The sequence below is a fragment of the Trachemys scripta genome, chromosome 2 (genome assembly GCF_013100865.1).
Source record: "Trachemys scripta elegans isolate TJP31775 chromosome 2, CAS_Tse_1.0, whole genome shotgun sequence".
NCBI classification, from domain to species: domain Eukaryota; kingdom Metazoa; phylum Chordata; order Testudines; family Emydidae; genus Trachemys; species Trachemys scripta.
The window spans coordinates 77,361,464-77,380,328 of NC_048299.1; the positions used below are offsets into that span (position 1 = coordinate 77,361,464).

The 18,865-nt window shown below is 43.5% G+C and overlaps 1 protein-coding gene across 2 annotated transcripts in view; it reads left to right on the plus strand.

The window, feature by feature from the left end:
• Positions 1–18,865, plus strand: part of TMEM108 (transmembrane protein 108) — a 273,314-nt gene that overhangs the window by 123,297 nt on the left and 131,152 nt on the right. Inside the window, exon 1 of one of the 2 annotated variants that reach the window (XM_034760936.1) lies at positions 4,797–4,880. The exons of the other annotated variant lie outside the window; for it this stretch is intronic. The gene's annotated coding sequence lies outside the window, so the exon portion shown is untranslated. Of the gene's footprint in view, positions 1–4,796; positions 4,881–18,865 lie in introns of those variants that run through there. 2 annotated transcript variants of the gene reach the window in all.

The window sequence follows — 18,865 nt, forward strand, 5'->3', positions numbered from 1 at the left end:
CACGAGAAGTTCGCACACACTCCACTAGAGCATTATCAACATCAATAGCATTTCTCAATGACATACCCATCACAGATATTAGCAAAGCACTACGCTCTCAAGCAACAATCAGCTGCAGACGCAGTTTGGACACTCAGTGCTAGCTACTATCAATAAAGCAACTCTGAAGCACCCTCTCCCTCCTCTGAGGGGTACTGCTCCATAGTCACCTAAAGTGGAGCACCCACAGGGACACTCCTTGAAGAAGAAGAGAAGGTTACTCACTCTGTGCAGTAACTGAGGTTCTTCGCGATGGTTGTCCCTGTGGGAGCTTCACTATCCCCCCTCCTCTCCTCTACTTTGGAGTTTGACTCTGATCCTCTGGGGTAGAGAAGGAACTGGGGGTCGGTTGGCTGCGCATGCTACGTAGCCGCTCGGAGTGGTGCGCGATGGCTGCCACACTTGAGCAGGGTGCCAAGACACCTAAAGTGGAGCACCCACAGGGACAGCCATCTCAAAGAACCTCAGTTACTGCACAGGGTGAGTAACCTTCTCTTTCAGATGGTTATGCAAGAAATCTTGGCTTTCTGAAGAGGTCTTTGATGTGTTAGTGAAAAAGGCAGAATCACGCAAGCAGGGAGATGTCCAGGAACTTAAACAGCTGAAAGACATACCAGACCTTGGCAAAATCTGAACTCTATCTCAATTCTCTGGCTAACAAAGCAGAGAATGGCCTAAAGAATAACAATCTGCATTTCAGCCTACAAAGCCTGGGTAGCAGCCCTAAAATAGCCTTTTAACATCCCCATCATGAAACCAGACAGCTCCCTGCTCATCAGTGGATGAGATCCTGGAAAGGAGTTCAGTGACCAGCCGCTTGAACTTGTATGTTACCACATAGTATGAAGCTTAGTCCTTGGCATTCCCACTGCTATTCAGCATGTGCTGAGCTTAAGAAAAACCCAAGTGATTATTGTAAATGGAGTCAATCCCCCTCCCCACACAGACACTCACATTCACTAGCGGTAGGATTGCTTTCGGTTGACACCATTCCATTTTCACTTTAACATTCCAGTGGAAGAGCAGTGCTCCAGTGAAAGTGTTTTACTATGGTGTGACAAATACTTTTCTTTAAAATCTACCCAGTTGTTACTCTACCTGGTGAGAACAGATGCATCTACTTCTCCTTCCCCTGAGATGCGTAGCAGGGCTTTGGGACTTGAAATAGGCAATTATAAATCAAATAACAGATGGCTTCGCAGATTAGTCTGGATGACTAAAATCACAGTCACATTGAACAAAAGATGGTGATTAGCTAGTTGAATAACAATAGCCGGAGTCCAACGCAGATGTACTGGAAACAAGGAAAGGATCAGACACTAACATTTCTATTTTTCTTAGTTCATTATATACATTCATTGTCACAATACCATCTTAATGTTAAAACCACGATTATGCAGGTTTCTGTTTTAATTTTTCTAACCGATCGTTTATTTACAATACCATATTAATATTTTCCCCACAATTACATGCTAATAAAAAGCTTAATGCAGTTTGCGTACAATTAATGCATTTGTTGCAAAAGCATTCTATAAATCGCTAAGTATATTTTAGTTAATTTCTTTAAATATTCTTACAGTTAAAGATTAGCTATTTTACATGCAGTCATGTTTCTCTGTATGTAAGTATATAGACTAAGGACTTTTGCAGAGGTAACTCTTGTAAGTCGTAAGTCAATACACATACACTTTGCTTGATCCTGCACAGATCAGGTATGGAGTTTTGCATGCATAATTGCAAGGCAAAATGTGATGAACAAGTCATGTTCTGGTATTAGGCTCAACCCAGCAAAGTACTGGATTGACTAAACTCAGTGGGACTGCTCATGTACAAAGGTGAAGCATGCTTAAGTGCTTTGCTGAATCAGAGGCTTAATAATTATACTACTGCACAGCCAAAAAGTTTGGTAACACCCTCTATAGTTAAGGTTGCCTGACATTTTGCCATATGAGATGCTGTTTTTAATTGCTTATAATGTTGCCAAATTGTAACCGTTTGGGTTGAAATTTTCCATGCTGAGTGTCTGTATCAGGATGATTTTGGTAAGTGGCGGGCAGGATATCAGCAAAAATGGTTCAGCCATTTCTGAGAATGAAATTAGGGGAAAATACACTGTTTAGGCCATTGTAATAAATTCTTGCAACCATTTTATTAATAAGCTCTAGCACCTCCATGCTATGGAGCAGAGAATTGAAATGTGTTGGGGGAGGGAGGGGGTCACCTTGGTATCTGGGATGTGCCTTTTGCCATCCTGGTGAAAATCTGCACAAATCTGGGCAAGTTATGAGCCCCTGAAAAATCTCAGTTCACACATAATCAGTAGAGACTTGTTAGAGTTTCACAGCTAAATTCCCCTAGCTTTTGTCTGTATTGAGCATGCTCCCACTCAGCGATGCAGGGCTGAGCAATCAGTGCTCTCCCTGAAGGCACCCAGGCAGCAAGGAAGTGACCTGACTGGAATGTAGAGGAATAAGGCACCTGATCTTTGGAGTTGGTGAGGATAGAGTCTGGAACAAATGGCTGCAGAGGGGTGGAAACTGGGACAAAGATTTTGGGGGTAGGGCTTAGGACAGAGGTGGGCAAACTATGGCCCATAGGCCACCTCCTGCCCGGCCCCTGAGCTCCTGGCCCGGGAAGCTAGCCCCCGGCCCCTCCCCTGCTGTTCTCCCTCCCCTACAGCCTCAGCACACTGCGTCGCCAGCACAATGCTCTGGGCGGCGGGGCTGCATGCTCTTCCCAGGCAGCACAGCTGCAGAGCCACGGCCTGATCCGGTGCTCTGTGCTGCGTGGTGGCGTGGCTGGCTCCAGCCGGGTGGCACGGCTGCCTGTCCTGGTGCTCTGGGTGGCGCGGCTGTAGCACCGCCAGCCACCGGCACTCTAGGCAGCGCGGTAAGGGGGCAGGGAGCGGGGAGGTTGGATAGAGGGCAGAGGAGTTTGGGGTGGTGGTCAGGGGGCAGGGGTGTGGATAGGGGTCGGGGAGGTCAGAGGGCAGGGAACAGGGGGGTTGAATGGGGACAGGGTCCCCGGGGGGGCAGTCAGGAAGGAGAGGGGGTGTTGGATGGGGCAGTGGGGGGCAGTCAGGGGCAGGGGTTCGGGGGGCGGTCACAGAGAGGGGGGGGGGGGGGGGGGGGGGGGGGGGGGGGGGGCAGTCAGGAATGAGAGGAGGTGTTGGATAGGGCAGCAGGGGGAAGAAACGGGTAGGGAGAGTCCAGGGGCAGTCAGTGGACATAAGAACATAAGAATGGCCATACTGGGTCAGACCAAAGGTCCATCCAGCCCAGTGTCCTGTCTACCAACAGTGGCCAATGCCAGGTGTCCCAGAGGGAGTGAACCTAACAGGTAATGATCAAGTGATCTCTCTCCTGCCATCCATCTCCACCACAGGACAGGGAGGGGTGGATGCGTCAGGGGTTCCAGGGGGCCAGCGGGGGGGGGGGGGGGTGAGGGTGGGGGCCTGGCCACACCTGGCTGTTTGAGGAGGCACAGCCTTCCCTAACCAGCCCTCCATACAATTTCGGAAACCAAATGTGGCCCTCAGGCCAAAAAGTTTTCCCACCCCTGATCTAAAGGTTCTAACCCCACTGATGAACCATGTGGATGTCAGTATGGTTCCACACAATGGAATTTCTGTTCTTTCCAGTTTGTTTGTTTTTAAAAGCCTGTGTAATTTCACCAAAAACAAAAATCCATGTTAAAAGAAGTTAGGGTTGCAAGCTAAAGCTCTTAATGATTAGGATGGACTTCAGTGCACAGGATGGACAGTGTTCAGGGAATGAGAAGTTATTCAATGCCTCATTTTCACCTCATTGCTCAGTGTGTGGCCTCCATACTCCATGGCTTACTTACTACACATTAAACCCTGCTTTGAATACAGAATGATTACTTTCCTTGTGGGCTTTTCTTTGGCACTCATCACTGCAGCATCTGAGTGCTTCACAAACATTAATGGATTTATCTTTACAACGTGCCTGTAGTAAGGTGCAATAATATTAATCCCATTTTACAGATGGGAAGTGGGGCACAGAAACATTCATGTTAAAAGTGTCAATTAATTTTGGATGCCCAATTTGAGATGCCTGTAACTTGATTTTTCATAGAACTTGGTAATCTATTGCATTTTGTTTGTTCAAACGAGAGCCGAGTGAGTCGCTGGTTTTTTGGTTCAGTGGTCAAACTGAAAAAAAAAAATCCTTTGGGATTGAACTGAAACTGAAATGTTTTGGTATTTCTCACCAAAGCAAAACATAATTCATTTGGGGGCAAACAAAACATTTCATTCAACCCAAAATGATTTTTTCCAGTTTTTCATTTTGTTAAGTTTTTGGGTGTTTACAATAGTAACCACATGGGTTTTCTTAAGTTCCAGCACATATTGCATAGCAGTGGGAATGCCAAAAACTATCTAACACGGTAACATTCAAGTTCAAGCAGCTTATCACTGAACACCTTTCCAAGGTTGGATGTTGGGGAAAAGACCCTCTCACACACAGGTACGTGGGCTTTGTGATAATGAATACAACCCTGGAATCTGTGATCCTGGGCACAACTGGTAAATCCTTTGTTGCATTTAGTCAGATATTCTGCTGCAGTATAGAAATCCCACACTGGAGAGGAAGGGGTTAAGAAGCTGCTGTGAGCCCAGGTGGCCCCACTGCACCTGCAAAGCGTGCAAGGCAGGAATAGGAGCTTAGATGGGGGGGAAGCAGAGTAGCTCAGTTGTAGGCAGACAGTCAGTGAATCCATGCTCTCAGCTCCTGGTGAGGAGTGTTGCAGGAATGCCAGCTGTCTGGGGAGAGTGACCTGACCAAGCCTATAAAGAAGGGGCCTGTGATTATTTGAAGGTCAGAGACTTTGTCTTTAGCTCTTTACTTTATTCTGAAGGAAGGGAGGGGATTGGTAGGAAGTGATCCAGGGAGGCAGCTCCACAGGGCCCTGGATTGGAGCTCAGTGGAAGGAGGGGGCCCAAGCTCCTGTACCAACCCCTGAAGAGGGGCAGCTATAGAAATGTGTCCCTCAGCGGTGAACTGAGTTGGGGGAAGATACAAGAGACCCTTACTCAAAGAGGCAGCCCTGAATCCCTTGCTTAATCCTGAAGACTTCCCTGTTACTGGAACCTTTTTGTATATACACGAAAAGTGGGGTAGGGGAGTTGAAAATGTACTGGCCAGAGGGCAGAGTCACTGAAAGGAGAAACCACTGCAAAGCAGAGTAGTAGTAATAAAGGGAAATGCCAGGGAAGAAGTCAAGCTGTCTCACCATTAGGCAGTACCGGAGGTGTCTTCCCCTTCACAGTGGGTTTTAAATCTGTTTTGAACCTTTTGTAAGAAATCCAGCTAAATTTCTAAATGAAATGGTATTTCAAAATGAAAAGCCAGAACATATTTGTTTTGAAAATGTCTAAACCTTTTGTTTAGGGTTTTGTTTTTTATTATTTGGCTGGAACTAATCACCAAAATTGACTTTACTTCAAGAATATTTCATTTGACCAAAAATGCTTTTTTTTTGGCAAATAAACTATTTGCTAAAAGAAATGCTCTAGTTCAGAACTCAGATCTTGTTGACTTAATTTGCAGCTGTGAGTGCTGAGTGCCTCTGCAATTCAGGCCCCAGGTTTCTCAAGTTGTGCACCTGGAAGATGAGAGCACATAATTAGTGACCACCTGTGAAAAGTTTGGGTTGAGTGACTTGCCCATCATCACATAGGAACTCTGAGGTAGGGATAGAATCCTGTTTTCCAGAGCAGTGTTCAGTTGTCTTAATCATGAGACCCTCCTTTCTCTTCTTCTAATCCCTTGCCTCATTCACTACACATCTTCCAATTTCTATAGCAGAAGAGGCAGGGATACTACAGACAACAATCTCCTTCACTATATAACCCTGATTCATTCCCTGAGCACAAGCCATCCTGTGCATGGAATGAGTAAGGGGTTCTTTGGAAAAATAGTATGTATATTTATATTATTATAGTAATGCCTAGAGAATCTCACCTCAGATGAGACCCTTTGGGCAACAGACTGTAAACACATAGTAAAATAAAATGTTGCCCCGGGAGTTTACAATCTACAGACAAGACAAGGGATTGGGTGGTGGGGAGAAAATCTCCATTTTACTGAAGGGAAGACAGAGGCACAGAGAGGTTAAAGGGGAAATTTTTAAAGGCATAAATGGGAGCTGGGAGCCTAACATCCCTTTGTGCCTTTTTAAATCTCTCCCTAAGCTGCCTGAGGCCTCGTAAGAAGTCTGTGGTAGCCAGATAAATTAACCACAAGATTATCCTTCCTCCTCCTTGATGTGTTCACTCTTGCATCCCCTCATCTTTCTTCAATAATGCCTCACTGATTTTGTTTAAATAGAGTTACTCTGGCTTAACACTAGTGTAGCTGAGAGCACAATTTGGCCCATCTTAATGACAAGGTAGAAAAAATATCTGACACATGAAACTGCAATTATTACATTTTAGGTTAGGTGAATCGTCCAAGCAGCTGTTTATTAACCTAATTTCCTCATTAAGGATCCCTGTGGTTGCATATTTATTCTTTCCTGTCTGGCCTATTGCTCTTCTCCTGTTGTACAACAGACTAGATATGTTGGAAACATGATAGCAAGGGCTGTCATCTCATCTCAGACATGCCAGGAAAAATCTGTAGTAACTCTACTGACCAAATTTGCACTAATGTAACTGTGATCAGAATCTGGCTGTTCATAGTCATCTCTGTTAGGGGAAAGAAATGGCCATCTTAAAATACTTGGTCTCTGATTATTCTGCTTTAAAAATACAATGGGACCAAAGCTTGCAGCCCTTATTAAAGCAAAACTCCCACTGAAGTCAGTGAGTTTTGCCTGAGTAAGAACAGCAGGATCTAGCCCAGTTAATGAGGGCTCTCACTAACTCATTTAAATCAACGGTATGCCTGAACATAATCCTACTTGTCAGCATGGCATGTTTCCAAATGCTGCTGTTTGAAAATTCCTGTTTCCTTTTACATGGATTTCATTCTGGCTTACCTGCAGTTTTACATATATTAGTGCTCCAGCCTACCGAAGAGGGGGAAAGGAGCCCTTTAGCCAATAGCAACCTTGCTAACTGAATAAAGCAAAGGGGAGAAAATAAGACACCTAACGATCAGTGTGCTAAATCCACCCTAAAGCTGTCAGACCTGTCATTTAGAGCTAAATCTGTCTGCAGAGCTATCAATGCTGGGTTAATACTGGCTGGCAATGCCCCCATCTCTCCTTTTCCCCTTCTTTCCTCCCCCCTCCCAAGTGACTGTAGCTAATTCATCATGTTGACACAGAGAGGGCTATTATTATTCAAAGTTGCATAAAAAGTGAATTTATATTGAATAAAACCAATAAGCCAAGTGGCTCTGACATTTAATTTTCTTGGAAACTTCCTGCTGAACCAGGCAAGTCTACATACATTTTCAAAATGAAATACAGTGCTTGGACTACAATCTCAGATGGACCATGAATGAATAATTTGAAAATTATCAGAGCGAGCGTGCACACACTCTCTCTCAGCCCCAGTCTTTATGGGACTATATTTCTGTGTGATGCCATGTAGTGTGCTTGTTTTATTCCCTCCCATTGTGTCTTTAATGGTGTATGAAATACTCGGCTATAAAGGGGTTTATATATGGCAGGGCCACTGGCTGATGGCCCCCTATTTTTTTTTTAATAGAGGAATTGCTTCCTTTGACATCAAACCCTAGAGCTGAAAGTTGAGGATAAATAAGTGGTATCCTTTGAACTAGAGACAGTCATAATAAACTCTAATATGAAATGTCAAGTATAAACCAGTGTACCGTTGTACTCTCCAGTGTATGTTGATGTCAGCCCTCCAAGGCAGAGTAGTCAAAGTGAGCTCTGAAATGCATCTCCCTTCTCTTCTTAGCATATGGAATGCCTGATTGTCTGAAAGGCAGTAAATGGTTCTGTTAAAAGGAGGTTTAACCAGAGGGGCACAAGTCATGACAAACTTATTTTCAGTGGCACATCATCATGCACATGCATTTATCCATCAGTCCAAACCCCACAAATGATTTCTGTGCTTCGAGCACGAGTTATAATTTCATAGAGGAAGTCACTTCATTTAGACTCGGGCTTCAAAATGATGGACACTTTTCCAAGGTGAATGCGTGCTACAAAATGACCAATTAAAAGGATATCTAGAAAACATTTCCATTTTAATTATCATGCAACAAATGCCACGCCACAAGGGCAAAAGTATCCAAGGGGTCCAGAAGCCATTTGTAGTCACTTTTAAGACCTGCTCCATTCATAATCATTTACTACATTTATGGCTTTACTAGACATCGTTACAAATCATGTAATTGTTATGGGCTTATACTTTATAATAAACCTAAAGTACAATTACTAATAAATGTTAACTGTGCAATATTAATATTGCATTAAGAATTCAAAAGTCAGTTGTGTGATCAGACCCTGTTTCTCAAATACAATATAGTATTTCTTTCAGCCATATATACATCCTGAAAACTTTATTCACATTTACACACATGCATTATGATTAAAGCTAATCAACATTTTCCATTAAACATTTTTAGATGGGAAAAGGCCTTTTTCTTTTTCTTTTTTCCCCCACAATGAAAAAATTTAAAACCACTTTTCATTTCTTAAACTTTCTTTCAATGAAAAACTGAAAACAGAAATGGTTTAGGTGCTTCACCCCTCTTCCTTTTTCCTCTTCTCCCTCCCACCCCATTTTATTACTGGGAAAGATTGCTAGCAAAGACGGGGTGGACAAGAGAGACAAGCAAGGGAAAAACACTTTTCCCCCCAGCTTCTGAACACACACAAAATCTGCTTTTGGAATTTCTTGGTTTTCAAAAATTGAAATATTTTTTGGTTTGTTTTGGGGTTGTTGTTTTGTGTGTGTGTGTGTGTGTGTGTGTGTGTTGAGAAACCAAAGTCTTTTAATACCAACATTTTTCAAAATTTTCCATGAAAAATTTGCAATTTTCAGCCATCTCTCTTTTTATGATAGTTATGGTGTGTGGTTGTACTCTGAAAATTGCTTCTTTTTACCAAACAGATCTACTCTTTGTGTATGTTCTGAGACACATCTGCTTATGTTAGTGACAAAAGACATTTTTTACTCCTGCTGCTACTGCAGAGCCCACACAGCTGAGCACGTGCTACATCAACAGACTTGTTTACTAAGTTCTGATCAATTACACTTGTTCAAAACCCATTGAAGCTACTGGAACTACACAGCTGTCACTTATGACATAATTCAGCCTACTGTACTCTTATGTTTAGTGATGTGTGAGCAGGGCCGGCTCCAGGCACCAGCTTAACAAGCAGGTGCTTGGGGCGGCCAAGGGAGAGGTGCGGCACGTCCCTCACTCCCTCTAGGAGCGAAGGACCTGCCGTTGAACTGCCGCCACTGCCGATCGCGGCTTTTTTTTTTTTTTTTCCCCAATTGCTGCCGCCGATCGCAATTACGATCGTGGCTTTTTTTTTTTTTTTTTGCTTGAGGCGGCAGAAATGCTGGAGCTGGCCCTGTGTGTGAGCAATAAAGAACCTAACCTGAGTCTCCGATAGCAAGCTGAGTTTGTTGGGTTAGTAGTCAGAAACCGCTGTCCTTGTAACTTTACTTCTTCATATGGAAGGAACTGAAACACAATCATTGCAGCATAGGCATGGAGATTTGTTTGTCTTGTTAAGCACTGTGTGTATTTTTCTGGACTATGCAAAGGCGTCTCTACCAATATTTTTATATATATATATTTTTTTAAATAGAGAGGGAAAACAGCATAACCTTCAATACCTCTTACAAGGCCCCAGAAAGGAGCCCTGCTCCTGTGAACATTAGAAGATGTGTGGCTGGGGAAGGCATTTCAAGTCTAGTGTGACCCTTCACCAATATAGCTTGGAAGCAGGGCTACCTGCCTCAGCTGTGACCTACATGGGAATGCAGGAGAGGCATTTTATTTTTTTCCCTGTGTTGCTCAGAAGTTACAGATATTTCTTACTGGCGGGAGCTGGGGCTTCAGGAGATGTAGGAGCAAGGCAACTTTGTGGGCCCGGAGAGTCTTTTAAACTGAGAACAGGATCAATACATATAAAGCTTTCAACAACCAGTGGGAGCCTCACATTGCTGAAAAGTGTGTGGCTACAGCACACAAAACTTTCTCATCTTGAATCTGATTTGATATTAAAAGGTTTTCCTGGCTTTTGGATCCCATAAGACCCTGTAAGAAGGTACTTTAAAATAGCACCAATTACACTGAAATCCATCAGATTCCATCAAATAAAAACCTCTTTTCCTGGGAACACCGGGAGGTTCTTTTCACTAAGGACTATAGTTATGCTGAATTTCAAACTTTCTAGCACCAGCTATTTTGGTACTAGCCTGATTTTAAAAAAATAAAATAAAAACAAAAGTTGAAAGATGTTGTTTTTCCTCCCAAACTCTTTGTAGTTGAACTGTAGTTGTTTTACTCTATTATTAATAACAATAATAATAATAATAATATTTTATTAAAAAAAAAAAAACAACTCTCAGGCAGGACCAGGTCTGTAAAATTTTAGCATAAAAGATGAACATTTCAAAAAAGCAATCAGTGGCTGAAAACAAGAGATTACAGCAGTAATGTTTGTGTAGCCTTACCCAGAGCTATCGTTAATGTTTTCAGCTATAGTACTGTAATGAAATTACTAGTGTGCATGTGCACCAGAGTTCTGTACTGGATGGAATTAGAATTGCTCAACTGTGTTTCATATGCCCTATAACACATAGCTACTGGGGATTCTCATTGAATTCAAGTGGTGGGAGCATATACTTATTTCAGCAGGGAAATGAGTTCTCTCCACTGTTATGGTGAGGTTAGGAGTAATAACCCTGGTGAGTAGAATAGTGAGACCCATAAAGTCCTATGTGGCCACTGATTTGTTACAATTTCAAGTATCTAATAGCATTCTGTGGTTTGTGCTGCAATTAAATGTTAGTTCGTGGCAGAAAATAAATGATACCCTGTGGGACAATCTGTTTCATCTTTGATGCATAATGACTTGATAACGGTAAACAGATGATTAATTCATTTAAATTTAAGAGGTAACAGTGGAAAATCAGAACCGCGGCCACTGGAAGCTGCAGGCAACTGTGCCTGCGGACAGTCAATGTAAACACTGTCTTGTGGCCCGCCAGCAGATTACCCTGACGGGCCATGTGCGGCCCGTGGACCGCAGGTTGTCCACCACTGGTGTAACTGCAGCAAAACAAGGGAATAAGGGGGAATACCTTTTGAGTTTAAGTAATGACCTAGAAGTATGAAGTAAAGGAAATATTATCGCTTAAATGCAACTGGATCCAGATCAATCTTTGGTGACTGGCTTTTAAATTCCCAAATGAATCTCCCCCTTTCAACCCTCCACTGTATTCGTGAACAAGCTTTAATTTATCCACGTGCTGCCAGTCAATGTGATATGAGCAAATCTTCTTACAGGCATTAACTTTCTCTGTGAACTCCACAAGGGGCAGTGGTGAAAGGGAGAGGCACCTTCAGATACTTCAGTGAGGAGTTACCCTCAGCCTCTGATTTTCCCCCATAGGGATGCATGTGCGCACACGTGGGAGTGGGGATGAGGGGAAACAACCCAAACTCAAGAGCAACTGATGTTCTGATTCATCTCCTACTGGAGTTCCCTTTCCAAGGATTTGCTAATGGCAAATAATGAGCTAACTAAATAAAATCTCCTGCGCTGGTGATTCAAGTGTGGTGAAGGAGACTCTACAGCTAACACTTAGTGATTATTCCCACCTTTCTCTTCAAGACTTCTCATAGTAGTTCAGCTGATTAAAAGGGAGCCTATCTGGGCCGCTGGCCTATGTCTTGATGGCTTTCCTGATAAGGTCTTGGGGCTTAGGTGTGCCAGAGGGCACGCACGCATTCAAAATGGAAGGTCAGGGAAATCCAAACATTAGAGGACCTTTTCATTTACACTTGGGTTTTTTTCTTCTTTTTGTCTCTCCCACTCCCTCTTTTGACATTTGCCCTTCTCCATCTCAGTGATTTCTCGCCACCCCCCATAAAACTACCAAAGGGGCCATGTGACCATCTGGTAAGTGGGATTCTGAGTGTCTGCATCAGGGAGCTACAGGCAGCACCCGTGTCCCGTAGGATTTTGAGACTAAATTAGAAGTTTGGCTGCCTTCATCCCATGGAGCTCCCTGCAGAGAGGGAGCCCTCCACATACAGATCTCTGCCTCACATTCATCTGCCTCTGTGGCATCATTTCCACCACCCTTCCTGAGACCCTGTCAAGGACTCTCCACAAGACTGGGCGGAGGGAGTGAACAGGTTGGTGCACATATACCCTCACCGGCCCCATGGAGATTACCTGGACATATCTCACATCCTAGGATTGCATCACCTTTTCTGTGATCATCTCTCAAGAGGGGCGGATGGGGGGCGAGTGTCCCTGGGGCTATCCTTTATGGGAGCAGCGCTGTTAGGGAGTATCAGGATTCCAAAAGCCAGTGATGAGGCTTGGGGAATCTGGCACAGGGAAGAGGAGTTGCAGATCCATTCTCTGGGAGAGGTAACTGTGCCCTGACCCCTCCCCCAATGAATGATGTGGTTTAGGGAAACTTTTCAAGAGGCACCTCACAGAATATCCTCCCTCCAGGCCTTGTATTTCAAATGTTTCTTCAGAAGCAAGCAATTTGGGCCAGTCTCCTAATAATCGCTTTTAAAAAGATGAACTTTTTAGGAGCCTAATGATTGGTTCTCTTTTTAATAACAGTAATGCTAATAACTGCTTACAGTACTATAATAACACTCTTCCTAAGGGATCCCCAAACATTAGATCTATGGAGCAAACTGATGATACACAGAGCACACTCCATCCACCAGTGAAATACAGCCATTGCTGAGGTGAAACATGTCAACTGTTTGATAGTGCGCAGGGATGCTACCCAACAGCTTAGAACACAAGGTGAAGCAGAATATTGTATCCAGTTGAAATGATGTAAGGAAATTATTGCAAAGAATTTAACAAATGGGTGCCTAATGTTAGGCTTCTAAGGCCACATTTCAGATCCTAAATGAACTGCCTGATTATTATTTTTTTCAATTGACTTTTGTGGGAGCTGCTGGGTGCTCGGCATTTTAAAAAACAGCCCCATTTATTTTGATGCCCAAATATTGGTTTAGCAACTTAATTTGGGCACATGGTTGTTTTTTTTTTTTTTTTTTTTTTAAATCTTGGACTATCCAGGCAAAGCCTTACTCAAGATGGAATATGGCCAGGACACCAACATGAGCACTGCTTATCTTCTGAGAAACCCAATGGGACATGTGTCAGTAGTCAAGGCCATGCTTTTCCACTTTCTACTTTGTGTTTCTTCCCATCTTGTCTGCCCACCCCAGCCACCGCCTTTACAAAAATGTTTTGTGGCTTGGCTGCTCTTCATATCAGTTAAGAATATTTTGAACTACAAAGGGAATGATTAAAAAAGGAGAGAGAAATGTTACATCAGTTGAGTGATGTTGTATTCCTTTCAAGAAAACATGATGAAAGGTGTCTGAGCAGGTTTTTAAATCTACAGTCAGTTTTCTCATGCATTGTATATATTAAAACCTAGTCCTCCTGACTAAGATCTGCTAGCTAAAGGAAAACCTTGTGTCTGAGCACAGGTCAGTGCCACTTGCTAAGGCCAGCTCTGCTGCTAGCATGTTGACAATATGGAGATGGCTGGAGCTGAGAGCTTTTCCACAGAAAGAACAACCAGTATTATCTGAACTTGAATTATGGATCCTGTGTATCATTGTAGTGCAAAAATATTCATTTCCTAATGATGATTTATGTATGTTCAGGTCCAATTCAAAACTACCCAACAACAGCCCTGCCCTAGTTCAATTACAAGTTGTTGAGTTAGATTGAGGAGTCACTTGGTAAAATTCTGTGGCTCTGGCCATGCAGGAGGTCAGACTACATGCAGCTAGTTGTCCTTCTAGTCGACCTTTTATGGCTTAGGCTCATCTCTAGTTTTTACCAAACAAATGTATTAAAAGGAAAACTAAACAAAAAAGAGCAGAATAGCAGATGATCAGTCTGCTATGGATGAAATAAGAACTCCATCCAGCCCACACCTTTAGCCAAAACCCCTGTTGAGTCAAAACCTATTAGTTAGCATTTTTGGCTGTGTTTTATCACTGTGGCAAATCTGCTAACAGCTTGATGGATGCTAGCAAAGGTCTCTGTGCATGTGCATGGACCCCAAGCTGTGACACCAGCATTACTGCTACTCTCAAGCTGCCTTGCACATTTGCCCCTTTCCCCATCCCATCTTTGTGGGCAGTCACCTTAAGAACATAAGAAAGGCCGTACCGGGTCAGACCAAAGGTCCATCTAGCCCAGTATCCTGTCTACCGACAGTGGCCAATGCCAGGTGCCCCAGAGGGAGTGAACCTAACAGGCAATGATCAAGTGATCTCTCTCCTGCCATCCATCTCCATCCTCTGACAGACAGAGGCTAGGGACACCATTCCTTACCCGTCCTGGCTAATAGCCATTAATGGACTTAACCTCCATGAATTTATCCAGTTCGCTTTTAAACTCTGTTATAGTCCTAGCCTTCACAACCTTCTCAGGTAAGGAGTTCCACAAGTTGACTGTGCGCTGCGTGAAGAAGAACTTCCTTTTATTTGTTTTAAACCTGCTACCTGTTAATTTCATTTGATGACCCCTAGTTCTTGTATTATGGGAATAAGTAAATAACTTTTCCTTATCCACTTTCTCCACATCACTCATGATTTTATATACCTCTATCATATCCCCCCTTAGTCTCCTCTTTTCCAAGCTGAAGAGTCCTAGCCTCTTTAATCTCTCCTCATATGGGACCCGTTCCAAACCCTTAATCATTTTAGTTGCCCTTTTCTGAACCTTTTCTAGTGCCAGTATATCTTTTTTGAGATGAGACCACATCTGTATGCAGTATTCGAGATGAGGGCGTACCATCGATTTATATAAGGGCAATAATATATTCTCAGTCTTATTCTCTATCCCCTTTTTAATGATTCCTAACATCCTGTTTGCTTTTTTGACTGCCTCTGCACACTGCGTGGACATTTTCAGAGAATTATTCACGATGACTCCAAGATCTTTTTCCTGACTTGTTGTAGCTAAATTAGCCCCCATCATATTGTATGTATAGTTGGGGTTATTTTTTCCTATGTGCATTACTTTACATTTATCCACATTAAATTTCATTTGCCATTTTGTTGCCCAATCACTTAGTTTTGTGAGATCTTTATGAAGTTCTTCACAGTCTGCTTTGGACTTAACTATCTTTAGCAGTTTAGTATCATCTGCAAACTTTGCCACCTCACTGTTTACCCCTTTGTCCAGATCGTTTATGAATAAGTTGAATAGGATCGGTCCGAGGACTGACCCTTGGGGAATACCACTAGTTACCCCTCCATTCTGAGAATTTACCATTAATTCCTACCCTTTGTTCCCTGTCTTTTAACCAGTTCTCAATCCATGAAAGGACCTTCCCTTTTATCCCATGGCAGCTTAATTTACATAAGAGCCTTTGGTGAGGGACCTTGTCAAAGGCTTTCTGGAAATCTAAGTACACTATGTCCACTGGATCCCCCTTGTCCACATGTTTGTTGACCCCTTCAAAGAATTCTAATAGATTAGTAAGACATGGTTTCCCTTTACAGAAACCATGTTGACTATTGCTCAACAGTTTGTTTTTCTATGTGTCGGACAATTTTATTCTTAACTATTGTTTCGACTAATTTGCCTGGTACAGACATTAGACTTACCGGTCTGTAATTGCCGGGATCACCTCTAGAGCCCTTTTTAAATATTGGTGTTACATTAGCTAACTTCCAGTCATTGGGTACAGAAGCCGATTTAAAGGACAGGTTACAAACCTTAGTTAACAGTTCCGCAACTTCACATTTGAGTTCTTTCAGAACTCTTGGGTGAATGCCATCTGGTCCCGGTGACTTGTTAATGTTAAGTTTATCAATTAATTCCAAAGCCTCCTCTCGTGACACTTCAATCCGTGACAGTTCCTCAGATTTGTCACCTACAAAAGCCAGCTCAGGTTTGGGAATCTCTCTAACATCCTCAGCCGTGAAGACTGAAGCAAAGAATCGATTTAGTTTCTCCGCAATGACTTTATCGTCTTTAAGCGCTCCTTTTGTATCTCGATCATCAAGGGGCCCCACTGGTTGTTTAGCAGGCTTCCTGCTTCTGATGTACTTAAAAAACATTTTGTTATTACCTTTGGAGTTTTTGGCTAGCCGTTCTTCAAACTCCTCTTTGGCTTTTCTTATTACATTCTTGCACTTTAATTTGGCAGCGTTTATGCTCCTTTCTATTTGCCTCACTAGGATTTGACTTCCACTTTTTAAAGGAAGTCTTTTTATCTCTCACTGCTTCTTTTACATGGTTGTTAAGCCACGGTGGCTCTATTTTAGTTCTTTTACTGTGTTTCTTAATTTGGGGTATACATTGAAGTTGGGCCTCTATTATGGTGTCTTTAAAAAGCGTCCATGCAGCTTGCAGGGATTTCACTTTAGTCACTGTACCTTTTAACTTCTGTTTAACTAACCCCCTCATTTTTGCATAGTTCCCCCTTTTGAAATTAAATGCCACAGTGTTGGGCTGTTGAGATGTTCTTCCCACCACAGGGATGTTAAACGCTATTGTATTATGGTCACTATTTCCAAGCGATCCTGCTATAGTTACCTCTTGGACCAGCTCCTGCGCTCCACTCAGGACTAAATCTAGAGTTGCCTCTCCCTTGTGGGTTCCCGTACCAGCTGCTCCATGAAGCAGTCATTTAAAGTATCGAGAAATTTTATCTCTGCATTTCGTCCTGAAGTGAAATGTTCCCAGTCAATATGGGGATAGTTGAAATACTCCACTATTATTGAGTTCTTAATTTTGATAGCCTCTCTAATTTCCCTTAGCATTTCATCATCACTATCACCGTCCTGGTCAGGTGGTCAATAATAGATCCCTAATGTTATATTCTTATTAGAGCATGACATTTCTATCCATAGAGATTCTATGGAACATGCGGATTTGCTTAAGATTTTGACTTCATTTGATTGTACATTTTCTTTCACATATAGTGCCACTCTCCCCCCCCCCCCCCCGCCCCGCACGACCTGTTCTGTCCTTCCGATATATTTTGTACCCCAGAATGATTGTGTCCCATTGATTGCTCTCAGTCCACCAGGTTTCTGTGATGCCTATTATATCAATATCCTCCTTTATCACAAGGCACTCTCGTTCACCCATCTTATTATTTAGACTTCTAGCATTTGTGTACAAGCACTTTAAAAAAGTGTCACTGTTTATTTGTCTGCCCTTTTCTGATGTATCAGATTCTTTTTTATGTGAATGTTTATCATCTGATCTGGCCCCTACTTTATCCTCTTCCATCCTCTGCTCCTGACTATAACCTGGAGATTCTCTATCATTAGACTCTCCCCTAAGAGAAGTCTCTGTCTGATCCATGTGCTCCTCTGCAGCAGTCGGCCTTCCCCCATCTCCTAGTTTAAAAACTGCTCTACAACCTTTTTAATGTTTAGTGCCAGCAGTCTGGTTCCACTTTGGTTTAGGTGGAGCCCATCCTTCCTGTATAGGCTCCCCCCATTCCAGAAGTTTCCCCAGTTCCTAATGAATGTAAACCCCTCCTCTCTACACCATCGCCTCATCCACGCATTGAGACTCTGCCTGCCTACCTGGCCCTGTGCGTGGAACTGGGAGCATTTCTGAGAATGCCACCATAGAGGTCCTGGATTTCAGACTCTTCCCTAGCAGCCTAAATTTGGCCGCCAATCTCTCCTACCCTTCCCTATGTCATTGGTACCTACATGTACCATGACCACCAGCTCCTCCCCAGCACTACACATAAGTCTGTCTAGATGCCTCGAGAGATCCGCAACCTTCGCATCAGGCAGGCAAGTCACCATACGGTTCTCCCGGTCATCACAAACCCAGCTATGTATGTTTCTAATGATCGAATCTCCCAATACTAATACCTGCCTTTTCCTAGCAACTGGAGTTCCCTCCCCTGGAGAGGTAACGTCAGTGCGAGAGGCAACCCCAGCACCGTCTGGAAGGAGGGTCCCAACTATGGGAAGGTTTCCCTCTGCTCCCGTTGACTGCTCTGCTTCCCTGGGCCTTTCATCCTCCTCAACAGCGCAGGGGCTGTCTGACCGGAGGTGGGACAATTCTACAGTGTCCCGGAAAGCCTCATCAACATACCTCTCTGCCTCCCTTAGCTCCTCCAGTTCCGCCACCCTTGCCTCCAGAGTCCGTACGTGGTCTCTGAGGGCCAGGAGCTCCTTGCATCGAATGCACACATACGCCACCCGCTCACGGGGCAGGTAATCATACATGCTACACTCAGTGCAATAAACTGGATAGCTCCCACTCTGCAGCTGGGCTTCTGCCTGCATTTTCTCCTAGTTAATGAAGGGGTTGTTTAAAGCAAGAAGTTTTGAATGTAGTTTGGGCTATAGGTTTTAAGGGGAATAAAGGGTATAAGATAGAACCGGCAAGGGACCCGCGCTCCCTTCCTAACTCCCTTGCGAAACTCCCTGTTAGCAGTCCCTGGTCGCAAAAGCTCCCTGGTTGCTTGTGCGCTGCTTTATAAAGCCCTGGCCTGGCTGAATGCCCCGCCCACTGATTAAGGCTCAGCCAATTACCAGAGGCTTCTAGCCTTCAGACCTTCCTTTGAAGCTCGCAGCTTCCAACTGCCAGCCACAGCACACGGTCCTTCAAACAACCAAACAAACAGACTGACAAACACAAGCTCAGCACA